The sequence below is a fragment of the Hemitrygon akajei genome, chromosome 27, assembly GCF_048418815.1.
Source record: "Hemitrygon akajei chromosome 27, sHemAka1.3, whole genome shotgun sequence".
In the NCBI taxonomy this organism is placed as follows: Eukaryota; Metazoa; Chordata; class Chondrichthyes; order Myliobatiformes; family Dasyatidae; genus Hemitrygon; species Hemitrygon akajei.
The window spans coordinates 965,333-990,450 of record NC_133150.1 but is presented as its reverse complement, the minus strand read 5'-3'; the positions used below and the strand labels follow the sequence as shown (position 1 = coordinate 990,450).

Genomic DNA, 25,118 nt, shown 5'->3' with positions numbered 1-25,118 from the left:
ATTCATTTAGGACCTCCCCAACCTCCTCTGCCTCCAGGCACATGTTTCCCTCTTTATCCTTTAGCGGTCCCACCTTCGTTCTTGTCATCCTCCTGTTTTTCACATACGTATAGAATGCCTTGGGGTTCTCCTTAATCCTACATGCCAAGGCCTTCTCATGCCCCCTTAGAGCTCTCCTAAGTCCTTTCTTTAGCTCCTTCCTGGCTACCCTATATTTCTCATGAGCCTGTCCTACTTCCTGCTTCTTGTATCTAACATATGCTTCCTTTTTCCTCTTGACGAGTTGCCTCACGTGTTTCATCAGCCACGGTTCCCTTTTTCTACCATTTTTTTCCTTGCCTCAGTGGGACAAACCTATCCTGAACCCAGCTCAAGTGGTTCCCTAAACTTCTCCCACATTACTTCTGTGCTTTCCCCTTTGAACATCTGTTTCCAATTTACTCTCGCTAGTTCCTGCCTCATCCTTTCAAAGTTAGCCCTTCCCCAGTTAAGCACTTTACCATTTCGTCTGATTTTATCCTTTTCCATAGCTAATCTAAAGCTAAGGGAGTTGTGGTCACTCTCACCAAAATGCTCCCCCACCAAGAGGTCTGTCACCTGACCAGATTCATTACCCAGAACTAGATCCAGTATAGCCTCTCCTCTCGTTGGCCGGTCCACATACTGTGTCAGGAATCCTTCTTGAACACACCTGACAAATTCAGCCCCATCTATCCCCCTTGCACTCAGGAGGTGCCACTCAATATGAGGGAAGTTGAAATCTCACCCATAAGTGCTACCCTGTATTTCCTGCACCATTCTAAAATCTGCCTGCTTATCTGCTCCTCGGTGTCCCAAGGGCTATTTGGGGGCCTGTAGACTACTCCCTTGATTGATCCCTTCTTATTTCTGACTTCCACCCAGACCACAGAGTCGGTCTGGGTGGAAGTCATGACCTGCCATCATTTTCAGTATAAGAGATATCTTTTCCTTGACAGTTGATTGGTAGTTAATTTGCAAATGAACATTGTCCGTGGATGCCTTTTATTTTTTCCAGCAACATTCTGCAAGCTATATTTTCTCAAGACAACATATGAGAGTACATTTAATGATCCTCTTCAATATTTTATTATACACATTGCAATTGTGATGTTTACACAGTCATGGAAGAACAAATGCACATTGTATTTCAGAAGTATGTTGTTTGTAAAGGAATAAAGGAAGGATGCATTTAACTTATTTGCTCTGTCCATAGATGAAATGAAGTGATCCTACCATGTGAAAATTGTGTCTCTCGGCGATGCTTTTCTGAATTTCAAAAGAACGGTCTTTGGACTTGTCAAGAAATTCAATTGTCAGTCTGGATGTGAGGCTACTGTTCTCCTTAGTAAGTAATGTCTTCCAACTTTGTATCTGAACATGGGTTCTTCAGTACCTATAATCTTCATTTAAATGATTAATGGAGTTCAGACAGAAACGTGGGTGAGGTGCAGTTTTTGTATGGATCTGCAATAATTTCTGCTTAATAGCATCATATTAATGCCCAAACATGCAGAAAATAATGTGAGGAGGTTATTTCCACTGAAATCTCTAAACCTTTGAGCTGTATCACGTTGAGAGGTAAGCAGTAGCTCCTTAAGACAACTGTACTTGAGAAGGTTGCAGGCTTGCAGGCACTGAGTCCAGGGATGATGTGGACTATGCTGAGAAGCCAGTTACTCTTTGTAGCATCTCGATCAGTTTTACATGATCCACAACTGGTGGAGCCATTGATCCCCATTTAATTCAAAAAGGTTGTCAATCATCAATAAATCTTTATTGGTATTTATTGATGTGTTTTGTTGTGTTCTATATTTTCCATTTTGTGTTTGGAGATAAATCCCTGCAGAAAAACTTCTTCTCTCAATTCTTTTTTGTTGAAGTTTATTTTGGGTATACTCTAGAATCCATTACAATGGTGGTTTGCAGAAGAGCATCTCTGAATGCACAATAAGTTGAACCTGGAAGTGGAAGCGCTACAGGAGCAAAAGGCCATGAACAGACATTCAGTGGCGACTGAGTGTAATTTATACAGATAGTGAAGAAAGCGACTGTGATTTATTTTACATGTCCTGTTTCACACAATCAGACACACATCAATTGTAGTGCAAGAGATTGTCAATTGTTCAATTGTTGAAATAAGAAAGTTCAAGCAACTAATGGTTGTAGGAAAGTAGCTGTTCCTGAATCTTGGGATGTGAGATTTCAGGTTTCTGTACTTCCTGCATTAAGAAGAGGGCATGATCTGCATCATGATGATACTTGATAATGACATGCAGAAGTTCAGTTAGTCTGGCACCACCAAAGGGTCGAGTGCGGTGGACAACTTGAGTTTTACTGCAAGTGCTTTCTTTTTGAGTTTGTTAATATGGAGCAATGGAGTAACTATGACTGTGACCTCTGGAAGAATCTATAGGTAGAGTCTGAAACTACTAAGATTCCATCTGTAGAGAGTATACAGTATATACCAATGTGTCAAGTCTTCATCAATGTGTTTATGTAGTTGTAATTGTTTGTATCCTTTTGGACATGCAAATTACTTAAAACAACTGGTACACAACCTCAGAATAGAGGGGCGTCATTTTAGAATGGTGATGAGGAGGTATTTCTTTAGCCAGAGAGTAGTGAATCTATAGAATTCCTTGCCAAAGGCAGCTTTGGAGGCCAAGTGTTTAGGTATATTAAAGACAGAGGTAGATAGATTCTTGATTGGTCAGGGCATGAAGGGATATGGGCGAAGGCTGGTAATTGCGGCTGAGAGGAAAAATTGATCAGCTGTGATGAAATGGTGGAGCAAACTCGATAGGCCTAATGGCCTTAGTCTGCTCCTACAGTGCCTATAAAATGTATTCACCCTCTCTGGAAGTTTTTGTGTTTTATTGTTTGACAACATTGAATCACAGTGGATTTGTCTCCGAAGTGATCTGATTTAATTACAAATATAAAACACTAAATAATTTATTGCTTAAGTTTTGAACACACCAAATCATCAGTGGTGCAGCCAATTGGTTTAAGAAGTCACAGAATTAGATAAATGGAGATCACCTGTGTGCAGTCAAGGAGTTTCAATTGACTGCAGTAAAAAACCCACCGGTATCTGGAAGGTGCAACTGCTGGTGTGTCAGTTCCATAGGAGAACTGCACTTTAGCAGGTTACAGGCTTCCATGCATTGAGTCCAGGGATGATATGTACTAAGCTGAGAAGCCCACCGTCTGAAACATGCTCTCCACATCCACGCTGTTTCAGCCTTTCACCATTTGATAGGTTTCAATGAGGTCACCCTTCATTCATTTGAATTCCAATGAATACAGGCCCAGAACTCCTCCTCTTTGGTTGTCCATTGGAATCTGATGACGACGTCCACTCCTTTAATGGTGAGATCTTTGATGATTATACAGTCCTATCCTGGACTCACAAGTTTTATTGCAAGTGGGACATGTATATGTGGTAGTAGTTCAACATGATCAGAGGTGGAGACCTGCGCAAGGAAGATATTAAAGTGCCACAGGGGGTGCACCATCCCCAGTAACACTATGTTCACCATGATGAGGTAAGGGTGAACAAAGGTGGCAGGGGTGAACCCAGGACAACCAGTCCCACATCTTGGCTGCAGGAGGCTGCCGGGTCCTTGGTCTGTTAAGGCCCGCCTATTGCGTGCTGCCAGCGCTTTGCTTTTCTGTCAGGGTGTGCTCCCTTAGCCTTGTCTCAACAGACTTGCCACAAGGCACTGGGGCTATTTACCCATAGCTGGGACAGTGGTTGATGGGCGCCAGGGAGTATCCACACAGTGGTGGGCCTGCACACCACGTCTCTAGGGCCCACTGCTGCTCGGAGATCCCCCGTAGTTTAGCCTGGGACTGTAAGATACCCAGGTTCCGCGTGTGGCCCCGAGGAGGAGTCTTGGTGGTGGAGAGGCTTTGTACTGGCAGGAGGAGGCTTACACACTCGGCTCCACTTTTCACCCTCCTTTGAGAAGGTTAGCCAGTGGCAATAGCTGTAAGCAGAGAGTAGCAAGAAGAGAGCACTATGTGGCATACAGCATGCAACATGCACTAACTGCAAGCACTACTACACTACTGCACTAGATGCTTCACTCACACCATGTGAGCAAATACTCCACCAGCCATCAGCATTCCTCATACAACCAACCTTTCAAACTTGGAATCATTTTTGTGAACACGAGGAAGTCTGCAAATGCTGGAAATTCAACCAACACACACAAAATGCTGGTGGAACGCAACAGGCCAGGCAGCATCTATAGGAAGAAGTACAGATGATGTTTCGGGCTGAGACCCTTCATCAGGACTAACTGAAAGAAGAGATGGTAAGAGATTTGAAAGTGGGAGGGGGAAGGGGAGATCCAAAATGATAGGAGAAGACAAGAGGGGGAGGAATGAAGCTAAGAGCTGGAAAGTTGATTGGCAAAAGGGATACACAGCTGGAGAAGGGAGAGAATCATGAGACGGGAGGCCTAGGGAGAGAGAAAGGGGGAGGGGAGCACCAGAGGGAGATGGAGAGCAGGCAAGGAGTGATTGTAAGGGGGACAGAGAGAGAGAAAAGAAGAAAAAAGGGATAGATAAAGAAAGAAAAAAGGAAGAATGGGGTAAAAAAGGGAGGAGAGGCATTAACAGAAGTTAAAGAAATCAATGTTCATGCCATCAGGTTGGAGGCTACCTAGACAGAATATAAGGTGTTCCTCCAACCTGAGTGTGGCTTCATCTTGACAGCAGAGGGGGCCATGGATGTACATATCAGAATGGGAATTATTTTGCCAATCAACTTTCCAGCTCTTAGCTTCATCCCTCCCTCTCCTGTCTTCTCCTATCATTTCAGATCTCCCCATCCCCCTCCCACTTTCATATCTCTTACTGTCTCTTCTTTCAGTTAGTCCTGTCAAAGGGTCTCGGACCGAAACATCCACTGTACTTCTTCCCATAGATGCTGCCTCATCAATTTTGTGAACATTGATTGAACCTTCGCCAGTTTCAGCATATCCTTTCTCAGATTATGTGTTCAGAACTGCTCACAATACTCCAGGTAATGTCTCACCAGTGCTTTATAAAGTGTCAGAATTACAGCCTTCCTTTTATATTCTGGTCCTCTTGAAATGAACGCTAAAATTGCATTTGCCTTCCTCACCACAGACTCAATCTGCAAATTAACCTTCAGGGATTTTTGTATTTATTCTCCAATTAGAAAATAATCAAGTTGTTCTTGTACCAACTTGCATCAGTATACCAAACTTCCTGACACTGTATTCTATCTGCTGCTACTTTACCCATTCTTGTAATCTGTCTGAGTCCTTCTGTAGCCTCTCTACTTCTGGTAAACTAATTGCCCCTCCACCTATCTTTGTATTGTCTGCAAACTTTGCAACGAAGCTATCAATTCCATCATCCAAATCAATGACATTTAACATAAAAGAATCGGTTCCAATACAGACCCCTGTAGAGCCCCACTAGTCACCAGCAGCCAACCGGAAAGGCCTCCTTTGTACCCACTTTTTGCCTCCCACTAATTTTTACTCTATTATATAGCCTCTCTTTGGCTTTGGTGTTGGCTTTGACTTCTCTTGTTAGCCACAGCTGTGTCATCTTGCCTTTATAATACTACTTCTTCTTTGGGATGTATATATCCCATGCTTTCTGATTGCTTCATCACTTTGATCTACTTCAGGCAATTTATCCAGAGTTGCCCATTGGTAAAAGGAGAAATATAATTACAATGTACAACAGATTTAGTGTGAATTTAAAAATCACCATTTCTTATTTATGTTAGATCATTTGGACTCTTCTTTTGCAAATGTGAGGAATATCCACACAGTTGATAGGCCTATCATAGAATAAACTGAACTCAGAAGATCCATAAACATCTCATACAACAAGATACTTCAGAATTAACAAGATTACCTATTGAGTAATCGGGTTAACTTTAAGATTTTATTCAGTAATCGGCTTAACTTTAAGACTTTTAATGTACTCCCGTCCCTCGTGCGGAGAGTAGATTTTCAGTGACTGAGACCTTTCAGGAAAAATTATCAGCCATGCTGGATAACGAGAGGAGGGGTATAAATTTAATTTATACATTTCACTCATGACTTCTCAGTATTTCCTTCTTTCAGCAAAGATCTCGGGGGATAATCTTCAACTATACGAATCTCTGTCGATTTAAAGATTATCTTTTGCTTTTCTCGGGCTTCTCGAAATATGGCTTCTTTGGTTGTATAATAATGCAGACAAAGTACAATTGTTCGAGGATGTAATTCAGAAGAATGCCGAGAAAATGTAATTCTATGGACTCTTGTCAATTAAAGGGCTAGCTTCCAGGGTCTCACTAAAAAGTGAGTACAATATATCTGAGAAATATTTTAACAGATCGCCAGCTTCAGTATTTTCAGGCAGTCGCAGAATATGCAAATTCCTCCAACACCCTCTACTATCTAAATCAACCATTTTTTCTTCGTTTTAGATAGTTCCGAGGTAATTTCATTGATTTTCTTTTCCATCGAAGATATCTTCATTCCTTGATCATTAATAGTTTGCTTGAATAGATCATGTTCATTCTCAATTTGAATTGTAGTCTGCTTAAGTGTCTGAAGTTGAAAGTCCAAATTTTTCAGAGAATCTTGAACCGTAGAGATAGATTTTTCAAGCTTCCCATTGGAGTCCATCAGCTTATCAATCTTAGTGTTAAGCAACCTGAATTCCGACTTCATGTCCTGTATTGAAGGAAATATTTCTGCTAAAGTAACAGGTTCCTCTGCTTTCTTGGTTTGTTCAGTTTGCTCCGTTTCAGGAGAAATCTTGCAGCTTCTCAGTTCAATACCAGAATGACTTTTTTTTTCGGCCATTGTAATTAAATCAAAAATCCTTCAGTAGAAGTAATAGATCATCAAACTTAAAAGGGATCTGTCAGTGGGATATAAAGTATTAAAAAAAAAAGTGGAGCCGCTGGGAATGCGACTTACTCCATGTGCTGCAAAATGGCGAATTGGCATTCTTCAATTATGAACAAAAGGTTGACAGGAGTGAAGGTAGGACCAATTAGAGATAAAGGTGAGAAGATGTGCCTGGAGGCTGTGGAAGTGAGCGAGGTCCTCAATGAATACTTAACCATATAACAATTACAACATGGAAACAGGCCATCTCGGCCCTTCTAGTTCGTGCGGAATGCTTACTCTCACCTAGTCCCACCTCCTGCACTCAGCCCATAACCCTCCATTCCTTTCGTGTCCATATACCTATCCAATTGTTTTTTTTTAAATGACAAAATCGAACCTGCCTCTACTACTTCTACTGGAGGCTCCTTCCACACAGCTACCACTCTCTGAGTAAAGAAGTTCCCCCTCGTGTTACCCCTAAACTTCTGCCCCTTAACTCTCAACTCATGTCCTCTTGTTTGAATCTCCCCTACTCTCAATGGAAAAAGCCTATCCATGTCAACTCTATCTATCCCCCTCAACCTTCTACGCTCTAAAGAATAAAGACCTATCTTGTTCAACCTTTCTCTGTAACTTGGGTGCTGAAACCCGGGTAACATTCTAGTAAGTCTCCTCTGTACTCTCTCTATTTTGTTGACATTTTTCCTATAATTTGGTGACCAGAACTGTACACAATAACTTCTCTTCGGTATTTACCAATGTGAGGGAACTTGATGATGGTGAAGACAATATGAGTGAGGTTGAAACACAAAAATACAACTGCAGATGCTGTGGATCAAAGAATACATACACAACGCTGGAAGAACTCAGCAGGTCAGGCAGCATCCGTGAGAAAAGAGTAGCTAACGTTTCGGGCCGAGACCCTTCATCAGGTTGATGTTCTTGAGCATCTTGATATTAAGGGAAAAGAGGTGTTGGAGTTGTTAAAATACATTAGGACAGATAAGTTGCCGGGGCCTGATGGAATATTCCCCAGGCTGCTCCACGAGGCGAAGGAAGAGATTGCTGAGCCTCTGGCTTGGATCTTTATGTCCTTGCTGTCCATGGGAATGCTACCGGAGGATTAGAGGGTGGCGAATGTTGTCCCCTTGTTCAAAAAAAAAGGTAGTAGGGATAATTATAGACCAGTAATTATTCTGGGTAATTATAGACCAGGGATAATTAAAGATCTGTGGTGGGAAAGCTGTTGGAAAAGATTCTTAGAGATAGAATCTATAGGCATTTAGAGAATCATGGTCTGATTAGGGACAGTCAGCATGGCTTTGTGAAGGGCAGATCGTGCCTAACAAGCCTGATAGAGTTCTTTGAGGAGGTGACCAGGCATATAGATGAGGAGAGTACAATGGATTTTAGTAAGGCATTTGACAAAGTACCACATGGTAAGCTTTACTTACTTTACTTTATTGTCACCAAACAATTGATACTAGAGCGTACAATCATCACAGTGATGTTTGTTTCTGCGCTTTGCGCTCCCTGAAGTACAAATAGAAGTAAATATAATAAAAATTTAAATTATAAATCATAATTAGAAAATAGAAAAGGGAAAGTAAGGTAGTGCAAGTCAGGTCCAGATATTTGGAAGGTACAGCCCAGATCCTGGTCAGGATCTGTTCAGCTGTTCCCAAATCTGGCCGTACGAACCTTCATGCTCCTGTACCACCTTCCAGAGGGAAGTGGGACAAAAAGTGTGTTGGGTGGGTGGGTCTTGTCCTTGATTATCTTGGCAGCACTGCTCCGACAGCATGCGGTGTAAAGTGAGTCCAAGGATGGAAGATTGGTTTGTGTGATGTGCTGGGCTATGTTCATGATCTTCTGCAGCTTCTTCTGGTCTTGGACAGGACAACTTCCATACCAGGTTGTGATGCACCCTAGAAGAATGCTTTCTACGGTGCACCCATAAAAATTAGTGAGGGTTTTAGGGGACAGGCCAAATTTCTTCAGCTTTCTCAGGAAGTACCGGAGGACTGTCTTGTCTCCCTTTCTCTTCACCATCTACACCTCGGACTTCAACTACTGCACACAGTCTTGCCATCTTCAGAAGTTTTCTGATTACTCTGCCTTAGTTGGATGCATCAGCAAAGGGGATGAGGCTGAGTACAGGGCGACGGTGGGAAACTTTGTCACATGGTGTGAGCAGAATCATCTGCAGCTTAATGTGAAAAAGATTAAGGAGCTGGTGGTGGACCTGAGGAGGGCTAAGGCACTGGTGACCCCTGTTTCCATCCAAGGGGTCAGTGTGGACATGGTGGAGGATTACAAATACCTGGGGATATGAATTGACAATGAACTGGACTGGTCAAAGAACATTGAGGCTGTCTACAAGAAGGGTCAGAACCATCTCTATTTCCTAAGGAAACTGAGGTGCTTTAACATCTGCCGAACGATGCTGAGGATGTTCTACGAGGCTGTGGTGGCCAGTGGTATCATGTTTGCTGTTGTGTGCTGGGGCAGCAGGCTGAGGGTAGCAGACACCAACAGAATCAACAAACTCATTCGTAATGTCAGTGATGTTGTGGGGGTGGAACTGGACTCTGACAGTGGTGTCTGAAAAGAGGATGCTGTCCAAGTTGCATGCCATCTTGGACAATGATTCCCATCCAGTCCATAATGTACTGGTTAGGCATAGGAGTACATTCAGCCAGAGACTCATTCCACCGAGATGTAATACTGAGCGTCACAGGAAGTCATTCCTGCCTGTGGCCATCAAACTTTACAACTCCTCCCTTGGAGTGTCAGACACCCTGTGCCAATAGGCTGGTCCTGTACTTAATTCCACTTGGCATGATTAACTTATTAATATTTAATTATTTATTGTTTTATATTGCTATATTTCTACACTATTCTTGGTTGGCATGGCTGTAACGAAACCCAATTTCCCTCGGGATCAATAAAGTCTGTCTGTCTGTAAAGGCACTGGTGAGATTATTCAGAAAGTCAGAAGGCATGGGATCCAGGGAAGTTTGGCCAGGTGGATTTGGAATTGGCTTGCCTGTAGAAAGCAGAGGGTCATGGTGGAAGAAGTACATTTGGATTGGAGGGTTGTGACTGGTGGTGTCCCACAAGGATTGGTTCTGGGACCTCTACTTTTCGTGATTTTTATTAACCACCTGGATGTTATTGAGAAATATACCTGAAACATAACCACTATATATACCTGAAATATAATCGCTATGTATTAGCTATTTACTATACTATGTAATCACTTCTAGGTACTGAATATTAATATGTATTATTTTACTAGACACATTTTGCTATGTGTTGTTTACAGTAGATACTTTGTACTCTCTTAGCTGCATACTTACAGGACACCTGTTTAGTTAGCAGCACTATTAGCTGAAATGTACCCCATGTATTACACTCAGCCTTTGTTTAGTACGAGATAACGGTGGCGGACAGGATGCTGCGAGCAGGAATGTAATGTGAGGGAGGTTGTCTGGAAAACATAATCTTGGCCACGAATAAGGCCCCAATGCGAACGGGTGACATATAATGGTGGCTAGGCAAGAGCGATTAATTAATTCATATATAGATGATATGCAACTAAAAATTGATTGGATATGCTAATAAAACCGAAATGTAACTGAGATAAGAAATTACTATAAAGAATGCTGTACACCGGAGCTCGGTGGGCTTTCGGTGACAAGTTCATTGATTGCCTCAGCCTTTGTTTGCAAATAAAGGTTTAATTTTCTTGAAGAATTGTCTGTGTCTCCAGGTCATTTCAAGTAACCACGACAATGTCGGGGTAGAAGGGTGGGTTGGCAACTTTGCAGACGACACAAAGATTGGTGGTGTTGTGGATAGTGTTGAGGATTGTCGAAGATTGCAGAGAGACATTGATAGGATGCAGAAGTGGGCTGAGAAGTGGCAGATGGAGTTCAACCGGGAGAAGTGTGAGATGGTACACTTTGGAAGGACAAACTCCAAGGCAGAGGACAAAGTAAATGGCAGGATACTTGGGAGTGTGGAGGAGCAGAGTGTCAGGAGCGGACATGGAATGGATCCAAATGCAGGACGCAGGCACTGAAGTACTAGGGGTAGGACAGGATGGGGTTGCCATGGCATGCAAGGGGTAATGCAGGTGGGGCTGGATCCCAGAGTTCAGGTGAGGCAGGCAGAGCAGGATCCCAGAGTTCCGGTGAGGCAGAGCAGCAGGATCCCAGAGTTCAGGCAGGCAGAAGAGCCCCCTGGGGCGGGCGCATAACTCCTGGGCAGGGCCGCCTCTCAGGCAGAAGCATGGAGGCCTGGGCAAGGCGCGGACACCTGGGCAGGTGCGGGGCACAACCCATCTGAGGTGAGGGGTAGGAAGGGAAAGGAGTCCCTCCGCCGGGCAACGGCAGAAGGCTTGGCTTATCCGACGGAGGCAAGGGACAGAACCACCTGAGGGGTAACGGCGACAGCCTGGCTTACCTGACGGAGGCGAGGGAACAGAAGGGAGCTGGGTCCAGGGTGAGCAGCAGGAGTACCGTGATACACCGGTAAATTGGGAAAGGCAACCGACAGTGTGATAGCGCGGGCAAGGCAAATAAGGCGGAACTGCGGGACCAGCACACACGAGAGAAGCAGGGGAACAAGACCAACCGGACAGAACAGGATTCCGAGCAGGCCGGCGGACCAGGGCAGAGCAGGATTCGGAGCCGGCCGGCGGACCAAGCACGGAGCAGGTTAAACCAGCTTCAGAGCAGGACAGCTCAACCCCCCCTTCCCCCTTCCCCCCTCCTCTCCCCCCCCCCTCCCCCCCCCCCCTCCCCCCTCCCTCCCCCCCCCCTCCCCCCTCCCTCCCCCCCCCCCTCCCCCCCTCCCCCCCCTCCCCCCTCCCTCCCCCCCCCCTCCTCTCCCCTCCCCTCCTCTCCCCTCCTCTCCCCCCCCCCTCCTCTCCCCTCCTCTCCCCCCCCTCCTCTCCCCTCCTCTCCCCCCCCCTCCTCTCCCCTCCTCTCCCCCCCCCCCCACTAGGCTCAGTCCCTGAGCCCCTTATAAACACCTGCCCCCTAATAGGCAACAGGTGTACCTCCTTAAGCCAAGATGATCCAATGGCTCTGGGTGACAGGAGGGCTGGCTGCAAGGCCCGGAGTCCGGTGTCTGCGGACCGGAGCAAAACCCGGAAGGTGGGCTCCGGACCGGACCCTAACACAGAGGAATCTGGGGGTACATGTCCACAGATCCCTGAAAGTTGCCTCACAGGTAGATAGGGTAGTTAAGGAAGCTTATGGAGTGTTAGCCTTCATAAGTTGAGGGATAGAGTTTAAGAGTCGCGGGGTAATAATGCAGCTCTATAAAACTCTGGTTAGGCCACACTCGGAGTACTGTGTCCATTTCTGGTCGCCTCACTATAGGAAGGATGTGGAAGCATTGGAAGGGGTACAGAGGAAATTTACCAGAATGCTGCCTGGTTTAGAGAGTATGCATTATGATCAGAGATTAACGGAGCTAAGGCTTTACTGTCTGGAGAGAAGGAGGATGAGAGGAGACATGATAGGGGTATACAAGATATTAAGAGGAATAGATAGAGTGGACAGCCGGCGCCTCTTCCCCAGGGCACCACTGCTCAGTACAAGGGGACATGGCTTTAAGGTAAGGGGAGGAAAGTTCAAGGGGGATATTAGAGGAAGGTTTTTTACTCAGAGAGTGGTTGGTGCGTGGTGCGTGGAGGCAAATACACTAGTGAAGTTTAAGAGACTACTAGACAGGTATATGGAGGAATTTAAGGTGGGGGGTTATATGGGAGGCAGGGTTTAAGGGTCGGTACAACATTGTGGGCCAAAGGGCCTGTACTGTGCTGCATTGTTCTATGTTTTAAACTGTAGAAATGAAAAGGAAAATAAGACAGGAACAGGAGAAAAAGCAAATAGAATATTCTAGCTTAAAGGGGAACTCAGAAATCTAGTCTCTTCTCATTTGCCCATTATATCACTGATGTTTAGGGCCGCAATGAATGTCCTTCATATCTGGGGTGCTCACAGTTTCCATCATCATATCAGGAGCTTCCTCTCGGTTTTCACTACTGGCAGTATTGCAAGTCCCTGGTTGAGACTCGGATACCTTCACACTCAGTTGGAGGATTCTTCATTGCTGTTTCCACAATAATTTATTTTTACCAGTCAGGGTGTTAGACCTGAGCTGCAATCCTAACCCTGGAGGACCAGTGGACCATTCTTAGTCTGGCCTCTGCTCTTTGAATTGTCTGGCATGGACGATCCTACCAAAAGCCAAAGCATAAAGCTCCGACCCTAGCCAACAAACTGTAGCTCTCTGGGTAATTGAGGTTGTGGTCTTCTTTGAGGAAAATCTAGCAGGCTCAAGGATAAAGGGGGGGGGGGGACATTTGCTTGGATGCGGGGAATGTGAGTGAGAGACTTAATGAGAAAAATGGGAAAAAATTCTTCAATTAATTAACTCATCCTCTATATGTGCTAAACATTCGTTGATACAGTTTAAAGTAGTGCATAGGGCCCATATGTCTAATGATGAATTAGCTCGAAATTATTCTCATATAAGTCCAGTGTGTGATAGATGTCATTCTGAGACTGCCTCTTTAACTCATATGTTTTGGTCATGTTCTTCTTTGAAAAAATATTGGGAAGATATCTTTGATATTATTTCAACTGTATTGAATATTGATTTACAACGTCATCCTATTACTGCAATTTTTGGTTTACCAATGATAGAACCACATTATTTAACCTCTTCAGCATGTCGGATGATGCATTTCTTACATTAATGGCTAAAAGATCTATTTTGCTGAATTGGAAAGAGATTAATCCTCTCACCATATTTCACTGGTTCTCTCAAACTATGTTATGTTTAAACTTAGAAAAAATCAGAAGTGTTATATACGATCTATCCATTAAATTTGAAAAGACTTGGAGGCCTTTTATTCAACACTTATGATGTGATTTGACCTTTTTCCAAACCTATTCTCTTGTTTTAATATATGCAGAGAGGTTCGGAGTTAATGACACTAATGGTTCTCTCTTTTTTGATGTTACAAACAGCCCATGTTCTTTTTCTTAGTTTTTGGTTAGTATTTTTTAGATTAGTATTTTTTTGGGGTATATATATTTTCTTTTTATTCTTTTTGGATATGTTAATCCTTTCTTCTATGTATACTACATTTGTACTTGAACAATTTTGGGAGGTTTATTATCTTTGTATTAAATGAATATATATTTATATATGTTAGCCATTAACATATAATCCCAATAATTGTGTAGCAATATTATGTTGTATCCATTATTTTGATACTAATAAAAGGATTGAAAAAGAAAAGAGTGACTTAATGAGTACTTTGCTTCAGTATTTACCAAGGAAAACGATATGGAGGACCAGGAGATCAGTGCTGAGTGTATCAGTACGTTAGGGTGTTTAGAGGTCAAGGAGAAGGAAGTGTTGTTCCTCCAAATGAGTATAAAGGTGGAAATGTCTCCAGGGTCTGATGGGCTTTTCACCAGGTTCTTGAAGGAGGCAAAGGATGAGATTGCTGGAGTCCTTAACCTGTATCTTCATGTCCCTTCTAGCCACATGTGAGGTCCCAGAGGACTGGAGATTCCTCTATTTAAGAATGGAACAAGGGAAGATCCTGGGAACTATAGACTGGTGACTCTTGGGTCAGTTGTTGGGAACTTGCTGGAGAATATTCTCTTTCTTTTTAAAATCTTTTTATTAATTTTAAACAAACATAAATGAAACAGGAATACAGAGAGTTTGAGAGGACATAATTAATAGGTTAAGTATACATTCAAATAGATGATAATCCATATAAAATAACCTCCCAAACTCATAGTAATTACGAAAAAAGGAGGAGAATATTCTCAGTGATAGGAAATGTAAGCATTTGGAAACCCTTAGTTCGGGAGAGCCAGCATGGCTGTGTACAGGGCAGGGCAGGTCATGTCTTATCAAGTTGACTGAGTTTTTTAACAAGGTGACAAGAGGGTTTGATGAGTGGATGTGGTGTACATGGAGTTTAGAATGGTATTTAACAAAGTTCCTCATGGGAGGCTAATCCAGAAGATTAAGATACATGGAGTTGCGGCAAATTGGCTCTTTGGATTCACAACTGGTTTGCACATAGAAGATGGAGGGTAGTGGTTGAACTGGAGGCCTGTAATTAGTGGAGTTCTGCAGGGATCTGTGTTGGGACCTCTGCTGTTTTTGATGTATGTAAATGACCTGGATAAAATTGTAGTTGGCTAGTACGTTTGCGGATGATACCAAGACAGGTGGAGTCATGGATAATGTAGAACATTATCAAAAGAATATTGCATAATATAGACCAGTTGCAAATATGGACAGAGAAATGGCAGATGGAATTTAACCCAGATAAATGTGAGGTGTTGCACCTTGGTGGGGCAAATGCAAACAGAGAGCCTACTGTTCAGGGCAAGATCATTAAGTGTTGCTGAGCAGAGAGATCTTGGGTCCATGTTCATAGTTCCTTGAACTTGGCTACATAGGTCGGTAAGATGGTTATGAAGTCTCATGAAATATTTCCATTTATTACTGGAGTCACTGGGTTGAAAAGTCATGAGGTTATGTTGTAACTTTATAAAATTCTGGTTAGGCTAATTCTGGAGTATTGCATACTGTTCTGGTCGCCCCACAAAAGGAAGGATTTTGAGTCTTTGGAAAGGGTGCAGAAGAGGTTGACCAGGATGATTACTGGTTTAGAGGGAATTTGCTATCATGAGAGGATAAATAAACTTGGGTTGTTTTCTGTGGAGCGCCGGAGGCTGATGGGGGATCTGATAGAGATTGATAAGGTAATGAGAAGCATAGATAGAGAGGACAGGGAGTATCTCTTTCCCAGGGTTGAAATGTCTAATACCAGAGGGCATGCATTGAAGGTGAGATCCTCATTTAAGTGGGGTGTGAGGGGTAAGTTTTTTACTCAGAGTCATGGATATCTAGCATGCACTGCTTGATCTGGTGGTAGAGGCAAATACGTTAGAGGCTTGAAAGAGATGATTGGATAGACACGTGGATGGAAGGAAGATGGAAGGGTATGGACTTTGTGCAGGCAGAAGGGATTAGTGTCTGGATGTTTTTGATTTGCACCATTGTGGGCTGAATGGCCTTGTACTGTGCCTCATTCTGTGTCATAAGTGACTTGAAATAGGAGAGGTTGCACCAAATAGAGGACAAGAGCGTGAATGATGTATGAACATGGAAGGGCAATGCTTGAGAGATCCTTGGATAGTCTGGGCATGAAGGGAACTGGGGAGAAGGCAGGAGATTGGGGCTGAGAAAGAAATGGATCAGCCATGATTAAATGGTGGTGCAGACTCTAGACAAAATGCCCTATATCTGCTCCAAAATCTTGTGGTCATATGTAGAATATTTGAGTGCTTTGTCCTCTAACATGGAGGTCTTGGTTGACAGCAAGCAGGAGTGTCTGGACTTGCCACTGATCCTGAAGGAACTGACTGACTCCATCTATTCTGTCAACTGAGTAAAACTTCTGGAAGTGATGGCTGACTGGCTGAGTTATGTTGGGTTCAGTGGCACTGGATGACTCCAGATCTGCTGGAAGTGTACAATGTTATGTGTCTGACTGACAGGGTTTCAGACTCCGTTTCCCTCATTTTACAAGCAGAAGGGGACAGGGATAGCATCAGGAATTAGAGACCCTACTTGTTGTTGAATGTAGTCTACAAAATGCTGCTCAAGATCATCGTCAACAGGGAGCTCATTCATTCCAGAGTACTGGAATAAAGGATGGGAGATTTGGAAACATCAGATTGCTGTTATGTAGAGCCACCACTGAACATGACAAATCAAATAGCAGCTAGTTTTGTTATCATTTTGTGATCTGCTTCAACTTTTTTGATGAAACTAAACTTTACATTTGGAAGAACAGTTCTAAGTTTCTAATATCAGTGCTATTTCTGCTTTGTTATTCTGTTCATTTATTTGTTATCTTTTTTTTAGTGCCATAATATCCTCCAATAATTACAAGAGCTGCTGAACACAAGTTCTACTGGCCAGAGGACAGACGTGTCAAATCTTGGCTCTCGGCACACGAAGCACGGAGCAAACTGTCAGCTTCAGGAATCTCAGATCAACCCTCGTCATTCAAATACAGCCGTCACAGTAATAGAGGTATAGTGTAATGAAAGTGCATTTACTACAGGTACTCATTTTAGTAGTGTAACTTCATCAAATATACCCAATTCTAAATAAATAAATACTCAGACGGAGGTGGAGTTAAGATGGCGCTGAACAGCAAATCCTTTGCTTGCATCTTCGAAAGCAGCTCTATTTCCATCTTTAATATCTCTATTTTTCCCTTTCAGGGTAGTTTTGAAGACCCTGACCTGGAGTAACATGCTGACTTCGGTTCTTTGCGGAATGGGACTCATCCTCGGGGTATCGGGACCGGCACGCCAAGGGGTAGGCCTGAGAGGCGGCCTAGTGTTTGGAAGCCTAAGATCTCGGGGCTCTGGAAACAGGCGTATCGAGGGTCAATGTCATGGCAGGAGACTCATGTGTCATCGGGGAGGCTGGAAAATCTTTCGCTATGGTCCTGAAGACCCAAGATCTTTGCAATCTTTGGGCGCAGAGCTCGTAAAAAGCGACGAAACGGACTTTTTAACATTGTAAACCAGTGGGTTGTTGTTATGGCTCCTGCTCGTTGTGCAAATGGGGGACACCTCCCTCTCTCTTATTAGGGAGAGAGAGAGAGAACCTATGGGTTGCTGAATGCCGCATGAATTGCGATAGTCTTTGGGGTAACTGCAAGGTCTGTGTCTTTGCTATCGCTTAGCTGACGCATGTGTTCGGTAGCGGGTGCACTTTTTGTTTTGTTGGTGGGGGGAGGGGGGATTGTTGCTCGTCATTGGTTACGAGCTGGGGGGGTGGACGTCAGGGTTCTTTGTTGGGTTTAACTGTTGTTCATTCTTTGGGGCACTTCTCTGTTTTCGTGAATGTTTTGCAAAGAAAACACATTTCAGGATGTATATTGTATACATTTCTCTGACATTAAATTGAACCTTTGAACCTTTGTTGGAAATTGTACACAAGCAAATCCTATTTGGTTAATATGACTGGATGTTATAATCCCTAAAGTTGATCACTGCACTTGATTTGAGTGGAAGTAGTTCTTAAAGATGACCACTAGATAGTGTTACTACCATTATGACACATCTTCAGTTGTGTACCTCAACATCACTGGGTGTTTTGGCCTTTTATCACAAGACACCCTCAGCTGAGGCAGGCCCACCACAGGCTGATCAGACATGGGTAAGTGTCACATAGTTAGTATCTAGATGGTCACTTGGCAGCCCAGACAGCATCCCTTCTTTTCAGCCACAGCCAGTGACTGCTCATTTCGGCGGCATTAGCAAGTGCTTTGATTGCCTTCCTATGGGTCTGCCCTCTGACTCCTCCTTCCCTCAGCAGCCTTATGGTGGAACTGGCTACAAAGCCCCTGCACCCCACCTCAACTGGGCACACTTTTACGTTCCAGCCTCGCTCCTCTGCTTCAACTGTAAGGTTGGCATATCGTAGCTTTTTCTGTTTGTAAGCCCCATCCACAGCATCCTACCAGGGGACCGTCAGCTCAATGATAATGACAGGAGTTGGACCAAAGGACCAGGTCAGGTCTCAGGTTGGTCGTTGCAATTTCAGATGGGAAGGTAAGTTTCTGGTCTAAATTGACATGCATTCCCCAATCCCTGGCTGCACTCAGTGGACATGAGTAGTGAGGCAAGGGGTTAGCCCTGGTTTCTCTCCTTCCCGGATGAAGGATGGTAGTTGTGGGACTGTTGTCTGGGCATTGAGAGGCCTGGCATTGGTGGTTACTCTCTTACACTCAAGTTTAGCTGCTAAACACTTGGTTGTGTCACCAGGTACATCTGCCTTGTATTAGGCTAGTCTTGCAACTAACCAAGATGTGCCTGAGGGATGCCAGAACTGCGCACAGAGGACAGGCCGGTCCTCTCCCAGCCAAAGATTTAGGTTTGTAGGAGAGGGCAGGACATCATATGTTGCTTTGATGATGAAGCTCAATCTGTTTGACTCCATGCTCCACAGCTCACTCTATGTGATTTTCCTGCTCTCAACACCCTCCCACCTCATCCAGCAGCCTTGCTTGGGTTGGGATGTTGCTTTGGCGCATCTGGCTGCTTCTTGGTGGCGCACCTCCTCCACCACCAGGTGCTGGTGTTCTAGCCTTTTGCCAGGTAGGTTTCATCACTCCAAGGCAAAAGCCTCCTCTGCCCTGTTGGACATAGCCCATTATGTCCCGGTGTCAGAGAGTGGCTTCTGCGTCCAGTACTGCTGTGGCTGGGGTCCATTTCTTCCCTGCTGCTAGAGCAGGAGCAACGCCTCTTACGATTGGGTCCTGAGATTTTTTGAGTGTCATTTTCAGCCTTGCTTTGGCACATTTATATTCCTCCACCAGGCTAGAAATTGGCAGAGAAAGGGCTCCATTCCCGTAAAGTCCTATGCTGCTAAGGCATCTCAGTAGCCCAAGCCACCTCCTCACATGTGAGTTCACCAGCCTCTCCAGCTGATTTGCATGAGACATAGTGACCTCATGGATGGTAATTGGCCACATAAGTCAGGGCAGCAGTCCAAACTGAAAGCACCAAAGCTTCAACCTCCCTGGGAGAGCCATGTTGTTGATTAGCTTGAGGCCACTGATTGTATCCTGCCTTAGTTGTTCCACCTGCTCGGTGTCTCTGAGGTCTGCATTGCACCAATGTCCAAGGCTATTGATGGGCTTCTCCAGGACAGTTGGTATTGGCTCAGCGTTGATACAAAACCTTGTGTCAGTGAGCTGGCCTTTGACAATTGAGATACTGCGAGACTTACTGGGTTTGATCTCCATTCATGCCCATTTGATGCTTCACTGGAGTTTATCCAGCAGGCATGCTTGTGTTGTTGTTATTGTAGTCATGTCATCAATGTACGCCCTGATCGGAGGAAGACGCAGCCCATTCTTCAAGTGTTTCCCTCTGACCACACATTGTGATGCTTGGATAATGAGCTCAATTGCCATGGTAAATGCCAGAGGAGAGACAGTACAGCCTGCCATTATACCTATCTCAAGGTGGTGCCATGTGGTGCTGTTATCTTGTGTTGTGACACAGAACTGCAGATCCTGGAAGTAGGCTTTGACCAGCTTTATGATGCCCTGTGGAACCTGGAAAAAGTTGAAAGCTGCCCACAGAGTCTCGTGAGGCACCGACCCAAAAGCAATGGCAAGGTCTAGGAAGACCACATGCAGGTCTTTCTTTTCTTTCTTGGCAGTTTGTGCCTGGTGCCAAACTACAGTTGCGTGTTCCAGACATCCTGGGAAATCATGTATTCCTGCTTTCTGCACTGATGTGTCGACAAAGTGGTTGCTCTGCAAAAAGGCTGGGAGTCTTTGAGCCACGACACCAAAGAAGATCTTTCCTTCCACATTCAGGAGACTTATGTGATGGAACTGACTGATAGTTGAGGAATTCTTCTCTTTAGGAATTAGTATCCCTCCTGCCCTTCGCCATGCCTTAGGTATAACTCCTTTCCCCCATGCCATCTTCATTAGATTCCAGAGGTATTTCAGGACGTTGGGGGTGTAAGGGATGCCATTGGGCCCTGGAACTGATGCTGATCTTGCTCATTTAACTTTACTTTCCACTTCCTTCCATGTAGTGGGCCTTATGTCCATCTGGTGCTTAGTTGGGTGGATTGGTGGCATGTCATTCAGAATGGTGACTGGCTCATGCCTCTGGTTGTCAGAGTGGGTCTTCCTTAGGTGCTCCTCCAGTTCCCTCACAGGTACTCTAAGGACCCCACTCTTCTTGCCAAAGAGGCTTTTGACAAATGTGTAAGGGTCTCTGTAGAAGCTTGCTGTTGTCTATAATTTCCTCTTGTGTTGTTTCCTCAAGCATTCTGCTCTTTGCAGATTTGTCAAGTGCTGTTTTATTTCTGCTTGTAATACTGTGAGTCCTTTCCTTACCCCTTCTATGGACTTCCTCCACTGTTTCCTCAGCTGCCTCCTTTCTTTCACCTGTCTTTCGATTTCCTGCTGTCTCCTAGATTTAGGTTGGACTGAAGGTTCCCTTTGTGTCCTCTGGTTTTTCACTCCAAATTTCTCTACCCCATAGCTGTATATGGTGTCTCCCCACTTCTCCAGTTTTCTTTCCACACTTCCCTTCAGTCCTTCTAGAAGATGGACTAGGTATGTGTTGATGATCTCCCACTCATTCTTCTGGCAGGCTTTGGCCACAAGATTTGGGGCTTCCATCCTTCCATCTTCCTTTCTGCTGTTGGCTGTGGCTGGTTGGGCTCTGGACTCCTGTCCATTGGTGGATCTGTGCTTGGCTGAGCTTCGCCAGGGGTGCTGATACCCTGTGGACTGTGGTGTTTGTCCTGTCACTCAGCTTCACTTGACTGATTTAATCTACCTCTTAGAAGGTAATGGTCAATGCGAGGCCCCTCGCCGAGCTCCCTCAGGCACTTTTTCCTGCCCTGGTGGATCTTAAGACCTTTCACTGATGTTACCTTTGTCCAGCCACAGATGCAGCATTGTAGTTTGTGTCCTACCGGCACTGCTGCTCTGTCAAATGTTGTGCTAGTTGTCTGTTTTGTCGTCATTTCCATTCCTAGGTCTGTTACTGTGTAGTCTGTCAGTGAGTCACTTTGTGCCCCGCTCTCGCAGACTCAAGGGGTATTCTTTGTCTTGAAGTTTTCGTAGGAATAAATGGGTGGATCTAATACGCTATCTAGCGATGGATCCTGCTGGCTCGAGTAGCTAGCCCATGCCAACCCGATGGGATCTGTTCCCTCCTGTCAGCAGTCTCTCCGGGCCGTCACCAGGTATTTCCCTGGATGTCAGCTACCCTTTCGCAGCGGTCACTGGTTTATTCCAGATATTCAGTTTGATTAATAGGACAGGATGTTACAATCCCTAAAGTTTCTGCACTGCACTTGACTTGGGTGGAAGTAGTTCTTAAAGATGACCACTAGATGATGTTACTACCATTATGACACATCTTCAGTTGTGTACCTTTTTGACTACAAATAAAGCCTTATTTTGACAAAATTCAGAGTTGGTCTGCAGTAAATATGCTATGTTAATGCTCAGCCACCTGGAACTAAATACATTGTATTGGAGAATAGGCAGGGTTAACTTTGGAATCAATTTGTCATGGGAGAGACCTCAACTGATCTGTGTGTCTTCATAACCTTTTTAAACTCAAATGTATTATGTGTGATGTTTACATGATGAAGCCTTAGTTTTGCTTTTTGTATGTAAACTGTTGGTAACGTGCAATGAATTGTTGACATGTGAAACACTGGTTCTGTCGGCTGCGCAAGTCTAGGGAAGACAGTCTCTGGCCCCGCCAAACGTGTGAAACCCCCTGTTTGTGTGGATGCTGCATGATTTGTTACCCTGTTACAAATAAGTACCACGAAATAACAGAGTACACCGCATACAATTAAACAATTTAGCTTTATAATTAATTTGACTAAAGGGTTAATAAAGAAAAAGCAGAAAAAAAGGGCTCATTTTAATGAAACAGTCTAATGTGCACAAGTTGGAGCTTATGGTTTCCCCTTTGCCGATCCTCCTTCAATCTCCCCGGGCTTCGTCCGATCGTGACCCTGCTTCAGGTCAAGTCCTACAACCTCTTCTCTCTGGCATCTTCTCCCTTCATCTCATGCTGAACAAAAAACCCAGCTCACCCGGATGTCAGGTACACAACACAAAGAAACACTCCCTTCATTAGACAGGTCACCATCCAAAGTACCCGTTATCTCTCACCATAACCCAAACATTGCTTCTACAGAAAGACCATTATGATAGTAGAGAAACTCTTCCCGGAGTCATTCCTGCAATGTAACAAATGTTTCTATCTGGTTTGCTAAAATAGGCAACTTTTCATGCACATGAACAAGCTTGTAATCTAGTTTCTGAGAAATGGGGTTTATGCTAAATTGTATTCCACATAGAGTTATAATGTCTCTAGAGTTATAAAACTGTAGTAATAGTGTTGAGAATAAGCTAGGAATGGCAATTGAAATAAAGAATCCGTGTCAGTGGAATCACTAAACAGGGCCGCCAGGATCATCGACCTGAATCATTAACACTTCCTTTTAGTTTACCAACCTGCTGAATGCTTCGGCATTTTTCATTTTAGCTTTCCAGCACCTGAAGTACTTTAGAAAAGCATAAGAATGCAGATGTTGGAAATGTAAAATTTAATAAGCAGTTACGGAACCAGATTTACAGCATCAGTGAATATTAATGGTATTCTATTCCTACCACATTGTCCCCGTGACTGTCTGGGTTTTCTCTGGGTGCTCCACTTTCTGTCCACATTTCTAAAATGTATGGTGAGGGTTAGTAAGTTGTGGCCATGCTATGTTGAGGCCGAAGCATGCTGACACTTATGGGCTGCCACCAGCAGGACCCTCGCTGATTTGATTTGACACAAATGACATAGTTCACTATGCTTCCAAGTGTAAGTGACAAATAAAGCTAATCTTTAAGTGTTGAAGCACTTTAAAACAAAACAGTAAAATCGTGGAAGTGTATAGCAGGGGTCAGACAGTATCTACGGGAGAGAAGCAGAGTTAATGCTCAGGTAGATAAATTTTCATAAACTTTTGGAATGTTCTGGAACTGATTCTTTTATTGTCTTTACAGGCAGTGCCTGACCTGTTGAATATTTCCACTATTTTCTGTTTCTGTGTCGGTCGTGTTTTTGTAGCCTTTATTTTGACTGTCTATTTGGAAAGATTAAATGTTGATCATGTTCCTAATGGTTCCAATACAAACATAGAAAACCTACAGCACAATATACAAATTTGGCCCACAATGCTGTGTGTATTGCCAGTATGTACTCAGGGAATAGAGGAGGTTGTTAAGTCCTAAGACACAGTCAGGAATCAAAAGTTTGAGTATACTGTGATTAATGTCCTGGGCTGTGTATATTTCATTGCAATGAGTATTGTAGGAAAGGCAGATAAGATCAGGACATGGATCAACAGATGGAATTATGATATTGTAGCCATTACTGAGACTTGGTTGCAGGAGGGGCAGGACTGGCAGCTCAATATTCCATGGAACTGAGAAATGAGAAATGTATGACCACATCAATTGCCTTCCTGGTGCCAGGATTAGGGATGTTTCAGATTGGGTCCACAGCATTCTCAAGGATGAGGGTGAGCAGCTAGAAGTCTTGGTATATTTTGGCATCAGTGACATAGGTAAACAAGGTGAGGAGGTCCTGAAGAGAGATTTTAGGGAGCTCGGAAGCAAGCTCATAAACAGGACTTTCAGGGTAGTAATTTCTGGATTGCTGCCTGTGCCACGCACCAGTAAGGATAAGAACAGGACGATTAGGCAGGTGAATGCATGGCTGAGGAACTGGTGCAGGGGACAAGTGTTCTGATTTATGGATCGTTAGAATCATTTCTGTGGAAGGTACAACGTACAAAAGGATTATGTTACACTTCAACCGGAGTGGGACCAATATCCTTGCAGGCAGGTTGGCCAGTGTTGTTCGGGAGAGTTTAAACTACTTTGGCAGGGAGATGGGAACTGGAGTGATAGTAGTTGAGGTAGGTGGTTCACAAACTGAGGCAATGTGAGACTCCTTGAAGAGAGAGGCTGATGATAGGACCAAATTTCAGTCAACAGGATGAGTTGCAATGTAAAAGATGGGCAAAATTGAAAAGGGATGGGAAGCATTATATTTGAGTGCATACAGTATGTGGAATAAGGTAGATGAATTTGTAGCACAGTAACAGATTGGCATGTAAGATGCTGTGGGTATCACTGAGTTCTGGCTGTAAGAAGATTATACCTGGGAGCTTAATGTCCAAGGAGACACATTGTATCGAGAGGTAGTGGGGGTGGAGTGGCTCTATTGGTAAAAAATGAAATCACATCATTAGAAAGAGGTGACATAGGTTGGGAAGGTGTTGAATTGTTGTGGGTAGAGCTGAGGAACTGTGAGAGCAAGTAAACACTGACTGGAGTTGCATACTGTCCCCCAGGCAGTGGTAAGGATGTGGTCTGCAAATTATGACGGGAGATAGAAAATGCATGCCAAAAAGGCAATGTTACAATAGTCATGAGGGATCTGAATATGCATGTAGATTGGGAAAATCAGGTTGGTGCTGGATTCAAAGAGGGGAATTTCTTGGAAGCCTATGAGATGG

The 25,118-nt window shown here is 44.0% G+C and overlaps 1 long non-coding RNA gene across 3 annotated transcripts in view; it reads left to right on the top strand.

Moving 5' to 3' along the window:
- LOC140717079 (uncharacterized) overlaps positions 1 to 17,743 on the top strand; it is a 66,479-nt gene extending 48,736 nt beyond the window's left edge. For all 3 annotated transcript variants that reach the window (XR_012096440.1, XR_012096441.1, XR_012096442.1), the window contains 3 exons: positions 1,235 to 1,366; positions 16,887 to 17,057; positions 17,252 to 17,743. This is a non-coding gene — a long non-coding RNA (uncharacterized lncRNA). The remainder of the gene's footprint in view (positions 1 to 1,234; positions 1,367 to 16,886; positions 17,058 to 17,251) is intronic.
- The last annotated feature ends 7,375 nt before the right edge of the window (positions 17,744 to 25,118 follow it).